General features: G+C 55.4%; 1 long non-coding RNA gene across 1 annotated transcript; it reads right to left on the bottom strand.

Annotated features, from left to right (window-relative positions):
- Positions 1–2,425: 2,425 nt before the first annotated feature.
- LOC110598959 (uncharacterized) lies at positions 2,426–10,567 on the bottom strand. Its single transcript, XR_002484872.3, has 3 exons — positions 10,111–10,567; positions 3,877–8,700; positions 2,426–2,869 (listed from the first exon to the last, which is right to left on the bottom strand). It is a non-coding gene; the product is annotated as an uncharacterized LOC110598959 (long non-coding RNA).
- Positions 10,568–18,116: the final 7,549 nt, after the last annotated feature.

Genomic DNA, 18,116 nt, shown 5'->3' with positions numbered 1-18,116 from the left:
CCCCGGAAAACTGGCCTGTCCTGGTCTGGCCATGCGTGGGACCCCCCACCCAGTCCCCAGTCTGGCCATGCGTGGGACACCCCCCCCCAGCCCACCCGCCTGGGGCCCCTGGGGGACTGGGAGCAGCCCCCCACCCGCTGGCGATGGCCCCGCCAGAGTTCACTTCTTTCTGCTCCAAGATGGGAAAGGGGATGGTAGGAGCTGGGAGCCAGGGCGGGGGACTTTGAGAAATAAGGGACGGAGGGGGCAAAGGGCTTGGGGAACGGCCTTCCTGCTGGGGTCTGGGGTCTGGAGGAGGTACCACCCTGTTCTGCGGGATGAGCTTCCCCCCACCCCCGAGGCTGGCCACCCCCACTTCACTGACCAAATCTCCTGCGGGCCTATTCTTTTGTGACCCTGACCTGGTGTCCTGCTAGGGAGTGGCCAGAGACCCTCTCCCTATCGCTGGGTATATCCTGATGGGAACTCCTAGGGAAGCACATGAAATACTTCCACACATGAGGGCTGCTGTCTCCTTGTAGGTCAGAAGCGCAGGTGAACCGAGAGGGGCTGATCTGATGCCTCACAAGCCCCCAGAGAACCTGAGGCGGTTGGGGTGGAGAGGCCGACAGCTGCCAGCCTTTGAGGCTGGGGGCAATACCCAGGGGGAAGCTTTGTGCTGTGCATGGGCGGGGCTGGGGAGTCGGAAGACGGATGAAGCCAGCCCCCTTAGAGGTGGTCTGCACATCTCTCCATGGGAGGAAAAGGGGCCTCCCTGGGCCTCCCCTCGGGGGCTGTCCTCTCTGCAGATCTCTTTGGGGTCTGTGTACCAAGAAGTAAGAGTGTGGTGGGCTTATAGGATGAGCCAGGAGCACTTACAGCAAGGGGAAGGTGGCCCCTGGCACTGAGACCCCTGACCAACAGAGCTATCACACCCCTGCTGAGGGTCTCTTCCCTAGTTGGGGTCAAAGGGAGGCAGTAGCACAAGGCTCTTAGAAGGCTCAGCTGCACCTTGGGGGACCTCAGCCCCCTCCATGATGCACTGCAGAGCTTTCCCTGGCACCAGGATGCTGTTGCTCCTGGGGCTCTGCTCGGGTCTGCCAGCAGGTGCTGGGACATGTGGGGACACAGTGTCTGGACAGCAGTGAGGGGTGGTGGACCCCTGGACAGCGGAGGGTCAGATGGCAGGTCACTGTGACTTGATGATCTGTAGGGACCCTGGCAGCCACAGATCCTCCAGAGGGAGCCCCAACTCCCAGGAGAACCTACGCGTCATCTTGCTGAGGAGGAGGAGGGTGGTAGGATGCCCATTTTGCAGATAGGCACACAAAGGCTCAGAGAGGAGACAGACAGCCACAGTGTCGGTGAGTGGAAAGGGACACACCTGAAGCCAAGTCCTCAGACGCTGGAGCCTGTACCCAGGTCCGCCGGACGCGGTCTACATGTCCACACCCTCCCCAGGGTCCCCCGCTGACCTGGACACCTCGCTGGGGTTGGAAAGACCCCTTACCATGACTCTTTTCCAAAGTCACTTTGGAGAGTAGAGGTGTTTTTCAAAAGACGGGGTGTGTCCCCCACTGAGGGGTCTGGAGAAGGGCTGGAGGGCTGGAGCTCAGCAGGGGGCCACTGGAGGTTGGAGGGGCCTCCAGGCGGCTCTCCCTGCTGGTGACCAGCACAAGCCCGCCCTACCCTCTCGCCACAGGATGGACTGAGCCAAAAAAGAGGACTCTCTGGGCCTCAGTTTCCCCCTTTGTCACATGCAGCCATCCATCCAGGCCACCACTGGGGGACTGCAGAGGAAGCTGGAGGGGAAGGTGCCCCCTCCCAAGGCCCTCTGCAGGAGGGGGGCTGTCTGCCTTTGTGTTTGCAGCAGCGTAGGGGGGCGGTGAAGACCCAAGCTGCCCCCCCCCCAGCCAGCCAGACTGAGGTGGCTGAGCGCGGGCGGGCAGCGGCTCTGGGGAAAACAGTGAGTCACTGGCGGCCAGAGCGTGCGCTTCCCGGCGGCTGGAGAGCTGCGGTGGCAGGTTTCATAGGTAATTATGTAATTTACGAGGCTCCCGCTCGGGGCTGTGTCTGAGTCAGCCCGGCTGTGTCGTGACCAAGCGGAGGCTGGCGGCGCAGAGGCGTGGGCACAGCTGTGCCCTGGGCCCCTGGCCTCTGCCCTCTTGGGGGAGACAGCTAGCCCCAGGCCCTCCCCAGGCAGACAGTGGGGCGGGGGAGGGGCCGTGGGGACCTCAGACTAGTAGCAAAGCTTGTCCTCAGGGCTGGGGGCTTGCACACAGGGGTGGGGAGTGAGCCCCCTGGTTCCTGAGGCTGCTCCCTGCCAAGTGCTGTTAGGGCAGAGGCCAGTGACACTAGGAGACGCCCTCCTGAAGGCAGATGGACCCTTGTCACACCTTCCCTTTAACAAGCACCGTCTCTGAACAGACAGACACACAGGCGTAGGTACATCTTGCAATGCGTATTTATTATTCAAATGACTTGGCCACAGTGTTTGGAAGCCAGGAGCAGGAATTCCTGCTTCTTCCAGGCTCAGAGCAGCTGGGAGGACCTCAGTTGCTCTCTCCCTGTGGTCTGCTCCCCTGGGGGACCCTCTCCCACCTCCCCAGCTCCCCCAGGCTCCCAAACCAGGGCTTTCGGTCCTGCCGAGGGACTGTCCCAGGGTTCTCAGGCTTTTAAAATGAGGGAGGGGGTGTCTCAGTGTCCATGTTGTTCTTCCTCCTCGGGGTGCAGGGAGAAGCAGGGACCTGCCAGGGTCACAGGTGGACTCTGCCTTCTGAGAACAGGGGACATCTTGGAGTCTTTGAAGTAGCAGAAATCCAGGGAGGAAAAGGGAGAGATCCATCAGGGCGGACACTCCTGAGACGGGCCCAGGTGAGCAGAGCAGCCCCTGCAAAGGGGGAGAAAGAAGGGGAGTCAGGAGAAGCCCCCCAAGTTTTCCTGGGGCATCTCCCAGCACCCCAAGACTTGTAAGCCACCTGGAAGCTGTGTCCCACCCTCCCTGAGTGACCGGGCACTCTGTTGCCCGCTGTGTCCCATCTGCAGGGCAATCACCGCCCAGGACAGAGAATCCGATGGAGACACTGGACTTTGGGGTGTCAGGGTGCCCCAGCCTCTTCCCGTCTCTTCTCCAGTGTTTCTCTCCCAAACAATCCCCTCCCACCTGGTCCCCCTTCTATTTTTCCTGGCTAAAACCCACCACAGACAACCACCACACCCGGAAAGAGATAAATAAATAAAAGAAAAACAAGCTCAACTGCGTAAAGCAGTCCAAATCTGAATTTTTTTCCCGGCCTGAGTTAATTACACTTTAAATTGGCATGTTTACTGATGGGGGATTTCAAGCGAACAGAGGCTGCCCCCTCCCTCTGCAACTGTTTGTACAGTAAAACTCCGCAGGCTGGCGGGCTCCCCCAGGCTTGGCAGGCCCCCGCCGCTCCCCTGCCAACCGGAGAGCAGAGCAGAAACATCTATTTTCGAGTGTTAAGGAAAACGAGGCCTTCACAGATGGTGGGAGGTGCGCACCCCCCTGGGGCTCTGGAAACCTGCTGCACAGCTTCTCGCTCCAGGAAAGACCAAGGCCCCAGGACTGCGTCCCCTGCCCAGTCATCCAGGGCCGCGCCTGGTCAAGACGCCCCCATGTGGCAGCACTGTCCTGGGGTCCTCCCTTCTCCCTGGAGCACCCGTGGGGAATGTGGACGGAGCTCTGGGCAGGAGCCAGGAGGCCCCGTTTCATCTGCTCTCCCAACATGCGCTGGCCAGCTTCCTGGACAGGTGGCGCCATCTCTGCCTTCCTCAACCAACCCTCCTAACAGCCCTGGGCCTGCCAGACCCCAGGTGCCCTGGGAAAGTCCCATCTCTGCTCTGAGCCCAGAAGGTCCTTTGGCAGACACTTACCAGGCCCAGGGAACACCTCAGGGTCAGGTGTCCCCAGCTCAGACATCTTTCTTCAGTGGAAGTGGCCTGGTTGGGGTCACCGCAGGGTCTGGCTCTGGAAGGTCCACTACTAAAGACCTTCTGAGTGCGGGTCCAGCTGCCTGCAAATGGAAGACAAGGCCAGCAAGCCTCCAGGCGGCTTCTCGGCTCGATGCCCCACACTCGGACAGAAGCACCATGGCAAGAAAGTCAACTCAGTCTCTGCCCCAGCTGAGCCCCTGTGACAAATGTCTGTCTGCACATTGGGACTGTGGGTGGGAGGTCCGGGGAGGCTTCCTGGAGGAGGCAGGCCCTGGAGCTGCTCCCAAGCCCAGACTGCCCTTCCTCAGGGTCCCGGCTACTCCCACCCCTGCCCCACTCCCTGGGCCCAGGGCCTGGCACCTCCAGGCCGACGTGGCCTGGCACACAGGTAATACGCCAGCTCCTCTCCATGTCACTGGGATAATGGGAAAATGATGAATGAGGCTCCATCAGACCCTGCGTCCCAGCCCTCAAGCCTGTCCTCGTCCATGACAAATGGCCCTTCCACCTCCACAGGGTCTTTTCAGAGGCCCCGGCTGCACAGCCTTGGCAGTGTTGGTAGAGATTTATGTCTGTCTGCCCCGATTCTTCTTCATTTCTCAGCTTCTTTATTACCTCAAAGAGCACGTTTTTAGTTATTCATTCCACAAACGTTCTCCGAGTGCTTCCTGTGTGCTTCCTCCAGGCAATAAAGACATCTGACTCATTACACCTTCGTGCCTGGAACATTCACTCTGCACTGGCATCTGGGGCTGGATTTGACCCAAGGAGACGGTATTATCTGAGCAGCTACTAGGACGTGGCACTGCAGCAGAGTTAGGGCCCTGGCTTCCAGAAGCAGAGCTGCAGGGCAGCAGCCCCCTCCCTCTAGTGTGGAGGTCTCACAGTGGTTTCTGCAGCCCTCTCAGGGTTGACAAAGAAGGCAACTCCCAAGTCCCCAGAGGTGGACCTTGCCTGAGTCTCAGTGAAAGAGAAATGCACAGCCCAGCATCCTGCCCTAACTGACCTCAGTTTCCCTACCTGTCCCAGGGTATGAACAGTGGCGTAGGCCAAGAGGAGAATGGAGTCCCATCCAGCCCCAACGTGGGAGGGTTCTCTGCATCCTCAGGGATCCCAAGGACAGCTCTGTGGATGCTCAAGCGCTGCACCAGCCTCTGATTGGGCCCAGGAGCGGAGGCCAAGGTGGGCACATGGGGGGGGGGGCGGTCCTGGCTCCACTGAGCATACACATATCTTGTTCCCCACACACAATGGAGACAGCGGACATCCCCTCCCCAAATGCCCTCAAGTGGGAGCAAAGACACAGGTCACCGTGGGTCTTGGGTTTTATAGTTGACCTTCAGGACCAGGGTCTTGCCCTCTCCTCATGTCAGACACAAACTAGCATCCATGGGTGCTGGCACCAACTTGGAGAGACACCAAGTGGATAATGAAGAAGAAAAAAAAATGAAATACATGAAAATTCTGGCAAAGCAAGTCTTGGGAGCCTGCCATGTTATACAAGAAGAATTCAAGGTCAATTCAATGAGACTGCTTTCTTCTAGGGCACAAGGGGCCAGTCCCAGAGCTGTGGACTCCAGCCAAGCAGGGCGATTAAGAAGGCCCTGGGGCCAGATGTGCCCTGCTCCACCTCTACCTGGGTGATCTGGGCCCAGGCATTGGGCCTCTCTGTGCTCCACTGTCTTATCTGTAAAACAGAACCTGCCACTGACAGGGCCCCGGGCCATGCAAACTCACTTTCAGGACAGCTGTACTTTTCTCCTTATCACCCCTTAAAAACAATGACAGAGAGGGACACAAGCCCAGGGCAAATCACTTTTCCAATCATGCCCAGAGGATGGTAAACAGGGCCCTTGCACATTGAAAAACCATATGGGCCCTGTGACCTTGGACTGCTGGCTGGATTTACATACTGCCTTGGAAACAGGCTGAGTCACTGACCCTCAGGCTGAAGGGTCCACATCGGCTCTCATTACGGCCACTTGGGGGACAGACATTTTCATTTGGCTTGTTGGATGAGAAAGGCCCTTTGTTTATTTTCCCTTCTCCTCAAACAATAGATAAATCAGTAATTTTGCCTTTAATGAGATTCTGCACCAAGCGGCACAGGGTTGCCATCTTTGAGTCTGAAATGAGTTGGGAACATGGATGCTGCTGATTGCCTGGTACCCTGGGCTGACATCTTGTCTCATGCATAATTCTCGAGTGGTAGATGAGGTACCAAGCACTCTCCCCCACCAGCGGCCCGAGAGACTCAGGGCAGCCATGCCTGCCAACGCTGCTGTGAGGCAGTGGTTACATTGGAGCAATTAACTAAGGCTAATGCCCGTCTCCCCACCCCTCCACCATACACACACTTTAATATATTCCAAAGATGTGTCAATGCATTAACAGCAATTTTCATCTCCAAATGTTCCCATTTAGTCAGTTCCATGCATAAAATATTAGCCCTGACACCAGGCTCTGGCCCATTGCCGGTGGAGTTCCCCAGAGCATCTGGCTGGCAGGGCCGGGTGGGAACACACCCCACCACATCTGCAGCCTAGTGTGGGGGCCCCAGTTTGAAAAGTGGAGAAAAGAACTCAGACCTCACTGACCTGCCCTGCCACAACCAACCCCAGACTCTCAAGTGACATCCTGGAAGGCATAGAAAAAGCTAGATCCCTAAATAGCTTCTAACAAAAGTGAAGAATCTAAACAGTGATCACCATATTCATAAACCCAGTGGCCACATCTTATGGAGTTCCCGGTTTGTGCTCAGCACTTTCCTGGGGATAAACCTCCTATGGTATCTGTTCTTGAGGACTCTACCAGTCAATCAACACTTATTCACTGCTCTGCTACTATGAGCCAGCCCTGGGTCCCAAGGGTGGGGATACAGCAGAGGAGAAGACAGAGAAACTCCTGCCCCCTGAGATGTTGCCATTTAAGGGGAGGGGGTGGGGGCACAAGTGGCTGTGAACAAGAGGCCATCTGGGAGAGCTATAAACTAGGGGGGAAAAGGCAAGAGTGACTGATAGTTTGTACCAGAATGAGGTGGGCTGGGCTGCTTCTGTTAGGGTGCTCAGGGGTGGCCTTGCTGCAAGGGCCATCATTCCCTTGGGAATCCTGAACCTTGAGAAAGGGGTATGCAGGACTTGGGGTGCTCACAAAGGCAGCACGGTCGGGAGGGAAGAGGCTGAAGGCAGCAGGGGAGGTGCCCAGAAGTGGAAGGGACATCTGCAGGAGCCCAGAAAGTGATGAAAATAAACAGAGGGTATGCCTGACACCAGGGCCGAGGCTGGGGGCCATGCGAGGACTCCATGTCCTCTAGGCACAGAGGAAGAGGGAAAGGTCCACCCAGGGGCCTTATTGTGGTGCAGCAAGGCAGATGGGCTCTGGAAAGTTCTCCCTGACAGGAGGAGGTCGGGAGACCATTGGGAGACTCAAGTGGGGATTCTGTGTGGTGGCCTACACCGGAATGGGCAGCCCCTCCAGCAGCTGCGGCTGCAAGGCGGCAGAGCTGGGGACCTTCGGGGATGGTGCTAGGAGCCTCACTATGGGCACAGTCCCTGGGCAGCCCCTGGGGAAAGGCAGTGGTTGCACCCTCGTGGGGAGGGTGTAGCCTTCGGAAAGAAATTCCCACAGCTCAGTGCTGAGCAGGCGAGCCTGGCCTTAGGAGGTGCACTAGGAAGACCCCTGCCCTCAGTTACTGAGTATCCAGATAAGGCTGCTACAGTAACTTTGGCAAAGTGTGGGCCAGGCGGGGTTGCAAATGGAAGAGCAATGGGAAACTGAAAGACCAGGTGACAGGTCCCGCAGGAAGGCCACAGGGACAACCAACAGAGGTTCTGCCACCTGGCATGGCATCGCACAGTGGAAGTCTTCCGAGGCGGGATTCGATGCCGGAAAGAGGTTGACTGTATAATATTCATCGTATAGAAAGTGAACACCTCACAGGCAACCTATTTCAGGTACCACCGAGCAGCGCGGACTCCAGAGAGGAGGCTTCTTCCTCCAGGGTGGCCTCCCGACCTCCCCGCTGCCCGCCTCCATGGCAGGAGGGATGCCCAGGGCTGCAGATGTGGGTCAAGCGCATGCTCAGCCGGCCATCAGCCATGCACCCAGGGGCCCAGAAGGCCGGTGAACCACGACCCTCCCGACACGAGCAGGCGCGCAGGCAGCATGCAAGGTGGGATCTGGTACTGAAGAGAGGTCGACCGTGTATTGTGCGTCATGATGATTGCGAACGCGCCACGGGCAACCTCTCCTCACGCACCACGCAGAGCAGCATGCGCAGCAGGCGGGCCGAGGCTCCTCCCAAGGGCGTCCGGGTCGCCGAGGGGTCCAAGGTGGGACTGGAGGGAGGCAGCCAGTGCTGGGCAGCATGCAGGCAGGACTCCCTGGAGACTGGCCCCTCCACCTCAATGGCATCGCATAGAGGAGGGCGGGGCCTCGTCAGGAACCCCGCAGGCACCTCAGGGCCTCGCCAGCAAGAGCTGGCCTCTTCCCTGAGGCCGGCCCAACCCCCGGAAGCTCCCCCAGGCTGAGGCTCAGCAGAGGGGGCGACAGCGCCACTCGCGGAATCCATGCATTCACATACCCTGCACTGGCTGCGCCCGCGCACGCTGAGAGTGGGAGGTGGTACTGAAAACAGGCCATCTGTGTTATATTCGTCATTAATAAAGCGAACTCTTCACAGACAACCTCTCCTCAGGTACCCACAGTGATGCTGGCACAAGGACCTCGACCGTGGCCTCCGCTGGTGCTGCCTCCTCGGGCGCCCTGAGGATGGATTGGACGTGGAAGGTGAGAAGAACCAGGGGGCGCAGCACACGCCCCGCCCCGCCCCGCGTGCCAGGCCCCCCGCCGAGGCAATGCCCCCCCCACCTCCTTCCCACCCCCACTCCCAAGAGGGCCGCATCGCCAAGAGGTCCTCCAAGGTGAGATTTGATACTGAGAAAAGATCAACCATGTATTATTCGAAGTCAATAAAGCGAATATAACACGGTCGATCTCCCTTCAAGTACCAGCAGAGGCGCTGAGCTGCGGAGCGAGCGGCTTCCGGGCCGGCCGCAGGCTGCAGTGGGCGCGGACGGCTAGTGGACCAGGTGAAGTACATTAGAAGCAATTACTTTCCAACTGGTCGACCATCCGTCCTGTGCCCCAAAGCGGTGCTGACGCTGCTGTTCTTCCCCGAGGTGCCTGGCCTCCGAGGTGGCCTCCCTGGTGGAATTTGATACCGAAAAGGGGTTCACCGAGCAACATTCGTCGTCCAGATGCAAAGTTGCTCGGGTAACCTCTCCCCAAGTACCAGGCAGATGCTTCAAGGTGGCCGTGCTTCCCAAAGACCCCCCCCCCAGGGCAGCACATTTGGAGGCCACAGTTTCGCACTCTGCAAGGTCTCCCCTTCACCCCACCCATCCATGCCTGCCCAAGTGAATCTACTGTGTATGGCCTCCCACACGAATGCTGGACTCTTCCCCAAAGCTAAGAGACCCACGCAGGGTCTGACTCAGCAGCAGTGCTAGGATGGGCACAAGGATGAGACCCTTCCCAGCCCCAGAGAGGGCGACCCCAGGGACACCCCTGGGCATGGGTTATCTTCCATTTGGAAGGAGCTGGCCCGGCAAGGACACTAATACCCAGTAGTCCCCCCCCCCTTGGACTTTGCCCACATGGCCTCTGGTCCACTAAGCATCCCCAGTCCAGTATCCTTCAGTGATTTAACACGTTAAAAACAATGGCCTGCCCACTTGATGAGCCCCATAAGCAATGGAAAAAAAAAAAAAACTTCAAAAATAAAGAGGGTGGGAGAAGAGAGGAAGAAAAAAAGCAAATGAACAACAAATGATCTCTCTTCACAAAATGGCAGAGCAGCCCAATGCCAGAACCCCAGCTGTTCCCATGAACCCGTCACATCCAGAAAATGCCTCCTACAAGCAGTTGGCTAGCCGGAGAGGGCTGGGGTCAGACGATATAAGCCACAAGCAGAGTCTGGATTCTGTGCCCACCACCCATTTTGTGAACTTTGGAGTGGGACCGACAGCAGAATCCTTGCCCTGACGTTGGCATGAGTTCAGAAAGCCCTCGAAGTCTTGCTGCTACTGGAGCAAGAGGCCAGCCATGAAAGTTCTGTCATAAAGAGAGAAAACACGTCCCAGGTGGCTCCCTGTAGGAGCGATGGACACTGACCTGTTTAGCTCAGAGTCTCTTCCCGCAGCTGCCGTCTGGAAGTGCTCGTGAGAACAGCCGGGTGGCGACGTTGAGTGGATGAGATGACATACATTATCGCTACACTCAGGCACGTCCAGGCTGCACCTGCCCCGGAGAGGGCTTCCAGTGCTGGCCATCGCCCGAGGGTGGCATGGCTTCTGCAAGTCCTCCACGGTGGGGCTGATCTGGAAAGAGACCCAGCATGAGTTCTGGTCACCAAATAAATTGCATGCTAGCAAGTGGCAACCTCTTTTCACCTTGATCCCGGGACATCAACTCCAGGATGACCCCCCAAAGGAGGCTCAGCCTCCATGACCAAGTGACGTTCACCACCAATGAAGGGCACATGATTGAGGGCACCATGGAGAGGGGCCAACACCAGAGTCCAAGAAGGATTAAACCTGGACTATTCCATGCTTCCTGCATGTGGCAGCAGCGTGGTGGGCAAGGTTCTGAAAGACCCAGCCCCATAGACCATGGAGCTGCCACCTCAGATCCAGAGGCAGCAGAACCCCACGTACATAGATGGGGGTGAGCAGGTGGCACCAAGCCAGGTGATGCACATCACCCATGTGGTATGTGCTTGGGTGACATTATGCACTCACACCCCCCAGAGGTCACCTTACCAGCGTGGCACCCCTGAAGTCAGCATGCCCGTCCAGGATGGTCTCTGGGAAGATTTGGGACAGAAGAGAAGGTTAGTTGCAGGAAGGACAGTGTGTTTTGACCCTGGATCCCCACTGACCCCATGAACTCCCTCCAAACACGCAAGAGTTTCACCGTCGGAACGAGAACTGTACCAGCATTGATTTTCATAAAAACATGTTTTTCGGAGTGAATTGCATTAAGCTAATCCAATTCCCTGTTTAGCTTCCTTCACAGCACTGTTGAGCTGTTTTCATTTCTTTTATTTCCCTTGTTATTTCCCGAAAATCATTTTCATTAGGATCAATTCTTTTCCATTTAAAAATTTGAATGAAGATTTGATTCCTCAATGTGCTTTTGTCTACATCAAATATTCCTGTTTACAGCTGCCGCCACCGGGAACTTCCTCTGTGGCCACTGTGTCTACAACATTCCATTTCCCCAGGTCAAAAGTCGCAGCTGAAATGTTGTCAAGAAAATTGGATTCTTCTGCCAATTTGTAGTCAATTGAACACATTTTCCTCTGAGCCGTTTCAGTGGTTTTTAGTGTTATTTTGTGTTCATTATTTTTATCACTATTATTGGATATAAACAGAAAGAAATACTGATCGCCTCTGTGCATTTCAACAACCCACGAGAAACCTGGGAAGAGACAGGAACTGAGGCAAGTAGGGGCACAGAGGGAGAGCAGTGCTGTGAGAGGTGACAGTGGGAGGGACCGAGGGACCCTGGTCACCAGCACTCTGGAATGCCAGCTCTTTATTTATCCACAAGGTCCAAGTCTCTTCTGCTGCCAAAACACCTTTGGGGTCAGTGGCCAAAGGGAGATGTCAAGACAGAGGTCCGAGGTCAGAACTGAGTCCCACTCAGCACTGTGCCACATGGTCACCATGTGCTCTTGTCCACTGGGGAAAGTGGCCACCACACCTCGTCCACACCACCCATCCTCATTCATGGGCCACCAGGTCCCGGAAGCCTTCCCAAGCCGGACTTGACACTCAAACAAAAGTTGCCTTTGTGTGATTCAACGTAAATAAAGCGAATTCACCAAGGGCAACCTCTGCTCCAGAGTCAAACGTCAGCACGGGCAAGAACACCAACAGATGCTTCTTCGCCCGAGCACCACTGTCCCCAGGGGCTACTGTGACACAGACTGCTCTCTGGGTGACTGGCACTACCTTCCAGGAGCCCCCAGTGTGGCTGGAACATGGTGTGCCGAGGGCCATCTTGCGGGGGTTTCAGAAGTGGTCCCTGACTGACTTCAGGTGCACCCAGGGGACATGAAGCCGAAGTCCTGTTCCCAAAGCTGCATCTCTGCTGGCTAGTCCCCCCTGGGGGCTTAACACAGAAAAAGGAGCTGCAGCTTTCTTGTGTGACCACTGTATGGTCCTCCGGCCCACTGGGGGCCTCACATGCTGACCTGGAGGCCAGCCCCTCCTCCTTGAAGGCAGCGAGGGGTGGGCAGGACTGTAGGGGTGAGCAGACAGTGTTGTAGGGAAAGAGGGGGGACAGGACCATCCTCCAGCCACTCCTTCCAGGAGGCCCCAAAGAGGGCGCAAAAAAGAACCCATGTCAGATGGCGGCCAACCCTCTCCCTGCACCTCAGCCTCCTGTCTCCTGTGTGTGCTCAGGGCCATGGGGAGGGGCAAGATCAACAGACCCTATAATAGCACCCCTGTGATAGTGACTGTTGCAAGACAGTGGTTACCCCGCCTTCCTGTGCTGTGCGCCCAGCACCATCTATATGCTGAGCATACACCGAGTTGCTATACCTACCTTCTGAGCAGGTACCACCCCATTCTTCAGGTGAAGACACCAAGGCATGGAGAGGTAACAGGTTAATTGACTCATTCAAGATCATTACCAGTACAAGCACCAGGTAGGAATGAGTGCTATAAGTGACTCTTGTCTTGCACCAGGGCCAGTCAAGTCACCATGGACACCTGCCTTCAAACACTGTCAGTTCTCTCCATGAGGAAAACCTCTCCCCCCACAGCTGAGGATTATTGGGTGCCTTGGATTGAGCCAGTTCCTTCAAGCATGCCTCTATCCAAGAAGATGGCTTGCAGTGTGCAGATTTTTTAAGCTTTCTTTTTTATAAGCTTTTTTTTTAATAAGCTTTCTTTACTAACGAGTCTTCAAAGAAGGGAGGGTAACATGACCCAGAAAACCATAGTCTCATCTACACAGTCAGCATCACTTCTGGGAAATCCTATGATGACAGGTGACCCACGTCTGATGTAAAGCACTTGTCATGCAGAAGTGACCCATTTCCTTACCCTGCACAGGCACTGGCTGGAGCTTCCCCTGGCGAAGTTTTCCCAAGAAGAATTTAGTACCGAAAGGAGATTGGCCATGTAATACTCATCATAAATATAATGAACACACCATGGACAACCTCCATTCGAGTACCGGACTCGGGTGCTGGCTGCAGTGTGTCCCTGGTGGCAGGCCTAAGGACAGATGGGATGCAGAGGGTCAGGAAGCCGCCATGCACACCATCCACCAGACCCACGCTCTGCGGTCCGGGCCACCTCCCACCCCTGACTCCCCGGAAGTCTTTTGGGGAGGATGCCTCACAACAGAGCTCATCTGCAAGACATCACAGAGGGCAGCAGAAGAATCCCGTCTAACAGAGAAGAGCTCCTCAAAGGAACCACCTCATGAGCCAGTAGTACACCAGGAGACAGAGAACCTGCCCAGGTGTGCGCAGGTGTACCCAGTGACCATCTGTCCCCTCTGTGGGCAGCAGCTCCTGCTTCTGAGCTTGGCACTGTCCTAGGGTGCTTCACGGGCAGATGTGAGACTTAAAAAAAGTCAACTGTGGATGATTTGTCAAACGAGAGCAGCGCGGGCGACTTCAAGCACCCCAGGAGCTCTGGTAAGAAAAGCTCCCTTTCTCCCCAAGGAGGTGGATGCCGCCTCCAGGAACCCTCCCTGGATGGCCAACACAGGGCGCAGGCCCAGCATGCAGGCCAGGAGGGCGATGCCTTCCTGGGTTAGCTGTGGTCAGCGGTCCCTTCACTACCCTAGAGAGGGGATGACACCAAGCCACTGCCCTGAAGTCAGACTGTGCTCCAGGAAGTCCTCCAACGCGGGATTTGGTACTGAAAAATAGGTCAACCGTGTATGATTCGTCACAAATAAAGCGAAGGCAACACGGATAACCTACCTTCAAGTACCGCGCAAGGGCACCGGCCAGGCTGGGGCCTCCTCCACACTCGGCTTCCCCCACGGGAAGCTCCCCGAGGACTGAGTGAACGACGTGGGCGAGTGCACGCAGCGCCCACCTTCCCTCCTGCACCCCGCAGCCGCCCCGGGGCCTCGGCACCTTTGCCACAGAGCACACATGATTTTGATCATGGCAGGGACCACCCCCATTGCCCATTCGCACTGAGCCTAGCAGAATGATACTTCTCATGGGTGCCGTGTCCAGGAAGCCCTTCAAAGACCTTGACTGCGGTGCCGATCACACGGGAAGGGGCAGCACTGATGGCAAACTGCACTGTCCCGTGGCCTGGCACCGACCTCAGAATCTTGGCCTCATCCCTGACAGTGGACAGGACTCCCAGGACGTCTTCCTAAAGAGAGACGGTGTGCTTAGGGTTTATGGACCAGCCAACACGTGTGTCCAACTTAAAGCTTCTATTGCTGACAGGGAAGCCACCTACCTGTGGAGTGTGCTGGTCCAGGTCCATCCCAGAAGCTGGCCCTGTAGGTCGGCATCCTGCCACGGTGGAGGCAGCACTGAGAAGGGGCCCCCGGGCGCCACCATTTTAAACAGACCAACGTACAAAGCAAAAGACAACAGAGAGACGTACAGGTAAAGAGAGTTGCATGGACCCTGGCACGCAGGGGTGCCGTGATTAACTCCAGAAAAGACCTACAAATAACTCAGTTAATTCCAAAAAAAAGACCAAAACTGAAGTGAAAAGTATGCACAGAAAAGGAAAAAAATAATCCTTAAAATAGAGGGAAATTACCAGATCTAATAAAGAAGAAATAATAGGACTCAGAAACTGTGATAGGGAAAAATAGTGACTGTGTCACATCCTGGTAAAGTCACCAATATTCAAGACAAAAGAAAGAATCAGGACAGGTAAGCAGAAAAAAAAAAAACCAACCAACCAACCAAACAAACAAAAAAACAACCCCTCCAGTCCTGCAGATGTCCCAGAGGGAAGCGCTATGCTCAGGCTTGTCTATAGCAACATTTCAATATCAGGAGACAGCGCAGAAGGTTTTTGAGGGAAGGAGACAGAGACCCAAGAGGGTCACTCTGGGCGAACCCGTCATTCAGCTCAAAGGTTGGAGCCCGGTGCCACCTGACAGGCAAACGCTCCTGCACCAATCGACCACAACCACAAGCACCTTGGATAAACACCCAGAGGAAGGACTGAAAGAGACAAAGGCTCAGGCGGGAAGGGAGAGTCGAATTCAGAGAAAACACCTGCAACCTGCCCAAAGGGAACCGGGGGCCAGACCCACTGGAGGCTCCGAGGGTCTGCAGTCATAAAACCCAAGCTCGAGCCAGCACAGGAGGCATGACCTCGGCCCCCAGGGGGCGGGCCTGGGACAGAGAGGCAACCCAGAAAGGACCACGCCTGGGGAAATGACAGGAGGGTCCTCTCTGTGTAGGCAGAGGGTCCAGCGGGGCTCTCAAGGGACATCAAAGCTCCGGGACCAAGTCAAGGTGAGGATTTCCACCAGCCCAAAGGCCCAAGGCCCTTGAGCCAAGAAACTGGCAAAAAATCTGATCCCCAGAGGGGAAATCCTTGGGGTGCCAGACAGACAAGGCAGCCCATAACATTACGGCTCTCGCGCCTAGGAACAGGACACCTCCAGCCTCAGATGACATGACGGAAAGTCAGAGCCCCCAAGGAGAGCCTGTCATGAGAGCATCAAGGATCCACAGAGAGAAGCCGTGCCCCTGGGAATTTATACAGGAAGTCCCTTTACAGTGACCAGAGAGGTTAGATAGAACTGGAAATCCTGGAGACCACATAGAACAGTATAGGAAAAAAAAATAACAGGCAGACTAGACAAGGTGTGAAAGAAAAATAGACATTTTTAGAACTGAAAGACATCTCGGAGTATAGTAACCCAAAGTCTCTCCAATGACATATGCAAAACGCCCCCGGAAGGGCTGGGTGAGGCTTGGTGGCAGAGCACTTGCCCAACATGCCTGAGAGCCAGGTGGCCTCCATGTTTCCCTGTATCAGCTCATTCAGTTCAGGTGAGCAGGGGCTGCATGGAGAAGCCTCGTCCAAACACCTACGAACGTTCAATGCAGAAGGTGCTGGAGAAGCATCTACAAACCTCTCAGGAAAAATAAAAATCAACAGTAGTCAGAGAAACATGTGCCTAGCTGAGCTGTACCCTCTGCATAAAAGCAAGAGTTAGGTGCTTCCAAACGTCCAAGGTCTTGGAGACCTTCTTGAAGAAATGGTAGAACTTACTCCATTGAGGCAGAAATCAAAATCCAAACTCGGGAAGAGGGAAGCCCCAGTTTGAAGAAAAGAAAAGCAAGCATAAGTCATCAGTAGTGACTCCATTCACATACGGGGCGATGATGAGACACTTGTCAGAATCATGGGCAGTATTTACAACGGAGAAATTAAAATGCACAACGAAACAAGGAGGCGGGCTGTGGGGCCAGGGGAAGAGGGCCGTCTATCTCAGAACTCGGAGGGAGATGAAACAGCCAGAACGCGTGAACCCACCACTTTATGTTTTACACAATCACTGTCCTCGATTGTATTGGGATCGTTTAGGGGTTCATCCCTCTTGTGGTATGAATCCCTTCAACCTCCTTCAGCTATTCCTTATGCTAAAGTAAGTAAAATTAGTTGACGTTTTTAACCAAATGAGCAGGTTACAGGGTGGAGGGGGGCTCCCATCTGTAGAGAGTTTCCCCTCTTCATCCACCTTCTCCTTACTCACATATGCCTTCAGATGGGCACCTCCAGGCCTTTACGGTTATTGGTAGGTGAATGGAGAATTGGCTAGTTTCTCTCCTTTTTAATTTAGATTCTCCACGTTGCTTGAATTTTTATTATAAGCACTTGTCATTGTTATAAATAGAGTAATGAGGTAGAACGACTATTATTTTTTTAAAAGAAAAACTAAAAATTGGAAACAGAACCGCCCTCTGTCCTCAGCTGTCGTGTGGCCGCCAGACCCACGGGAATGGCACCTCACTCATCACCGCTGAAGAGAGGTCGGCCGTGCATCGGGCATCATTAGATGCTACAAACTCTACACGGACAACCTCCCTCCAGGTACCAGGAGGGGTCACTGCTTGCAGCCGCCCTGTGTCTTCCATGCAGCTGGGGAGCTTGGGAGCACCTCTGGGAGTGGACAGAGCCCTGAGGATGAGTGGACCCTGTGGCTGGATTCCCGAGTCGTACCCCTGGTCTCCAGTCAACCCTGGCTCACTGGCCCTCGATAAGCACTTCCTGCCCTTAGCCATGCAGGCAACACTCAGCAGAGCAGAGCTGTCGGGGCGCACACACTGCTGCACATGACTGTCAACAAAGCACGCCACGTGTCTGCCAAGCGGGCTAACACTGCCTCCTTGGTGGACCTGGGCTCCCCTGGAAGGAGCTCCCTGCAGGTGTGGGCCACTGGGGGTGAGTGAACCAAGCGACACACAAGGTCCAGGTTCCATTTTATCTCCACTTCAAGGGCTGACTAATAAAAGATGCTTCTGGATGCCCGTCCAAGTTAGAATGCAATAGTAATAAAAACGTCAGCCCGTGTGTTTCGGTATTAGTTTCTGAAAAGGCAGGCATCGCCACAACCTCTTGAGCGTTTTGTGAAGTAGGTGGTGCCCAGCACGTCCTCTTTAGGTCAGCTTGGACATCAGCAACATGCGTACTCAGCCATCCAGAAACCTACCTGGGAAGCGGCACAGGCTCAGGAAGCCCTCCGAGGCAGAATCTGACACTAAAAGAGAGGAGAGTCATGTAGGACTCACTTGGATGAACCGAATTCATCGCGGCAGGCTCACTGCAAGTACCACTGTGGACACTGGTGAGAAATCCACTGCCACTCTTGCAAAGGTGGCCTCCCCTTCGGAAGTCCTGTTAGGAATGGGTGGGATAATGTTGGGTAGTGGGCCGAGCCGAGTGACATACACCCACATTAAGTGCATGCTCACCCGAGGCGCACTTACCTGAAGGGGGTTCGGTTGGTCCTCTCCCATCATGAAGTGAGCACATCATGGCAGTGCCCCCAATGGAGTGACACTTTCGGGAGAACCATGGCTGATCCTCAGAGTCGATATCAACTCCACGGATTCTCCTACAGAGACACAGGATGCTGGGGTTAGAAGACCA

The sequence above is a fragment of the Ictidomys tridecemlineatus genome, chromosome 5 (genome assembly GCF_052094955.1).
Source record: "Ictidomys tridecemlineatus isolate mIctTri1 chromosome 5, mIctTri1.hap1, whole genome shotgun sequence".
NCBI classification, from domain to species: domain Eukaryota; kingdom Metazoa; phylum Chordata; class Mammalia; order Rodentia; family Sciuridae; genus Ictidomys; species Ictidomys tridecemlineatus.
Note: the sequence above shows the minus strand (reverse complement) of the source record. Positions and strands in the feature narration are given on the sequence as shown.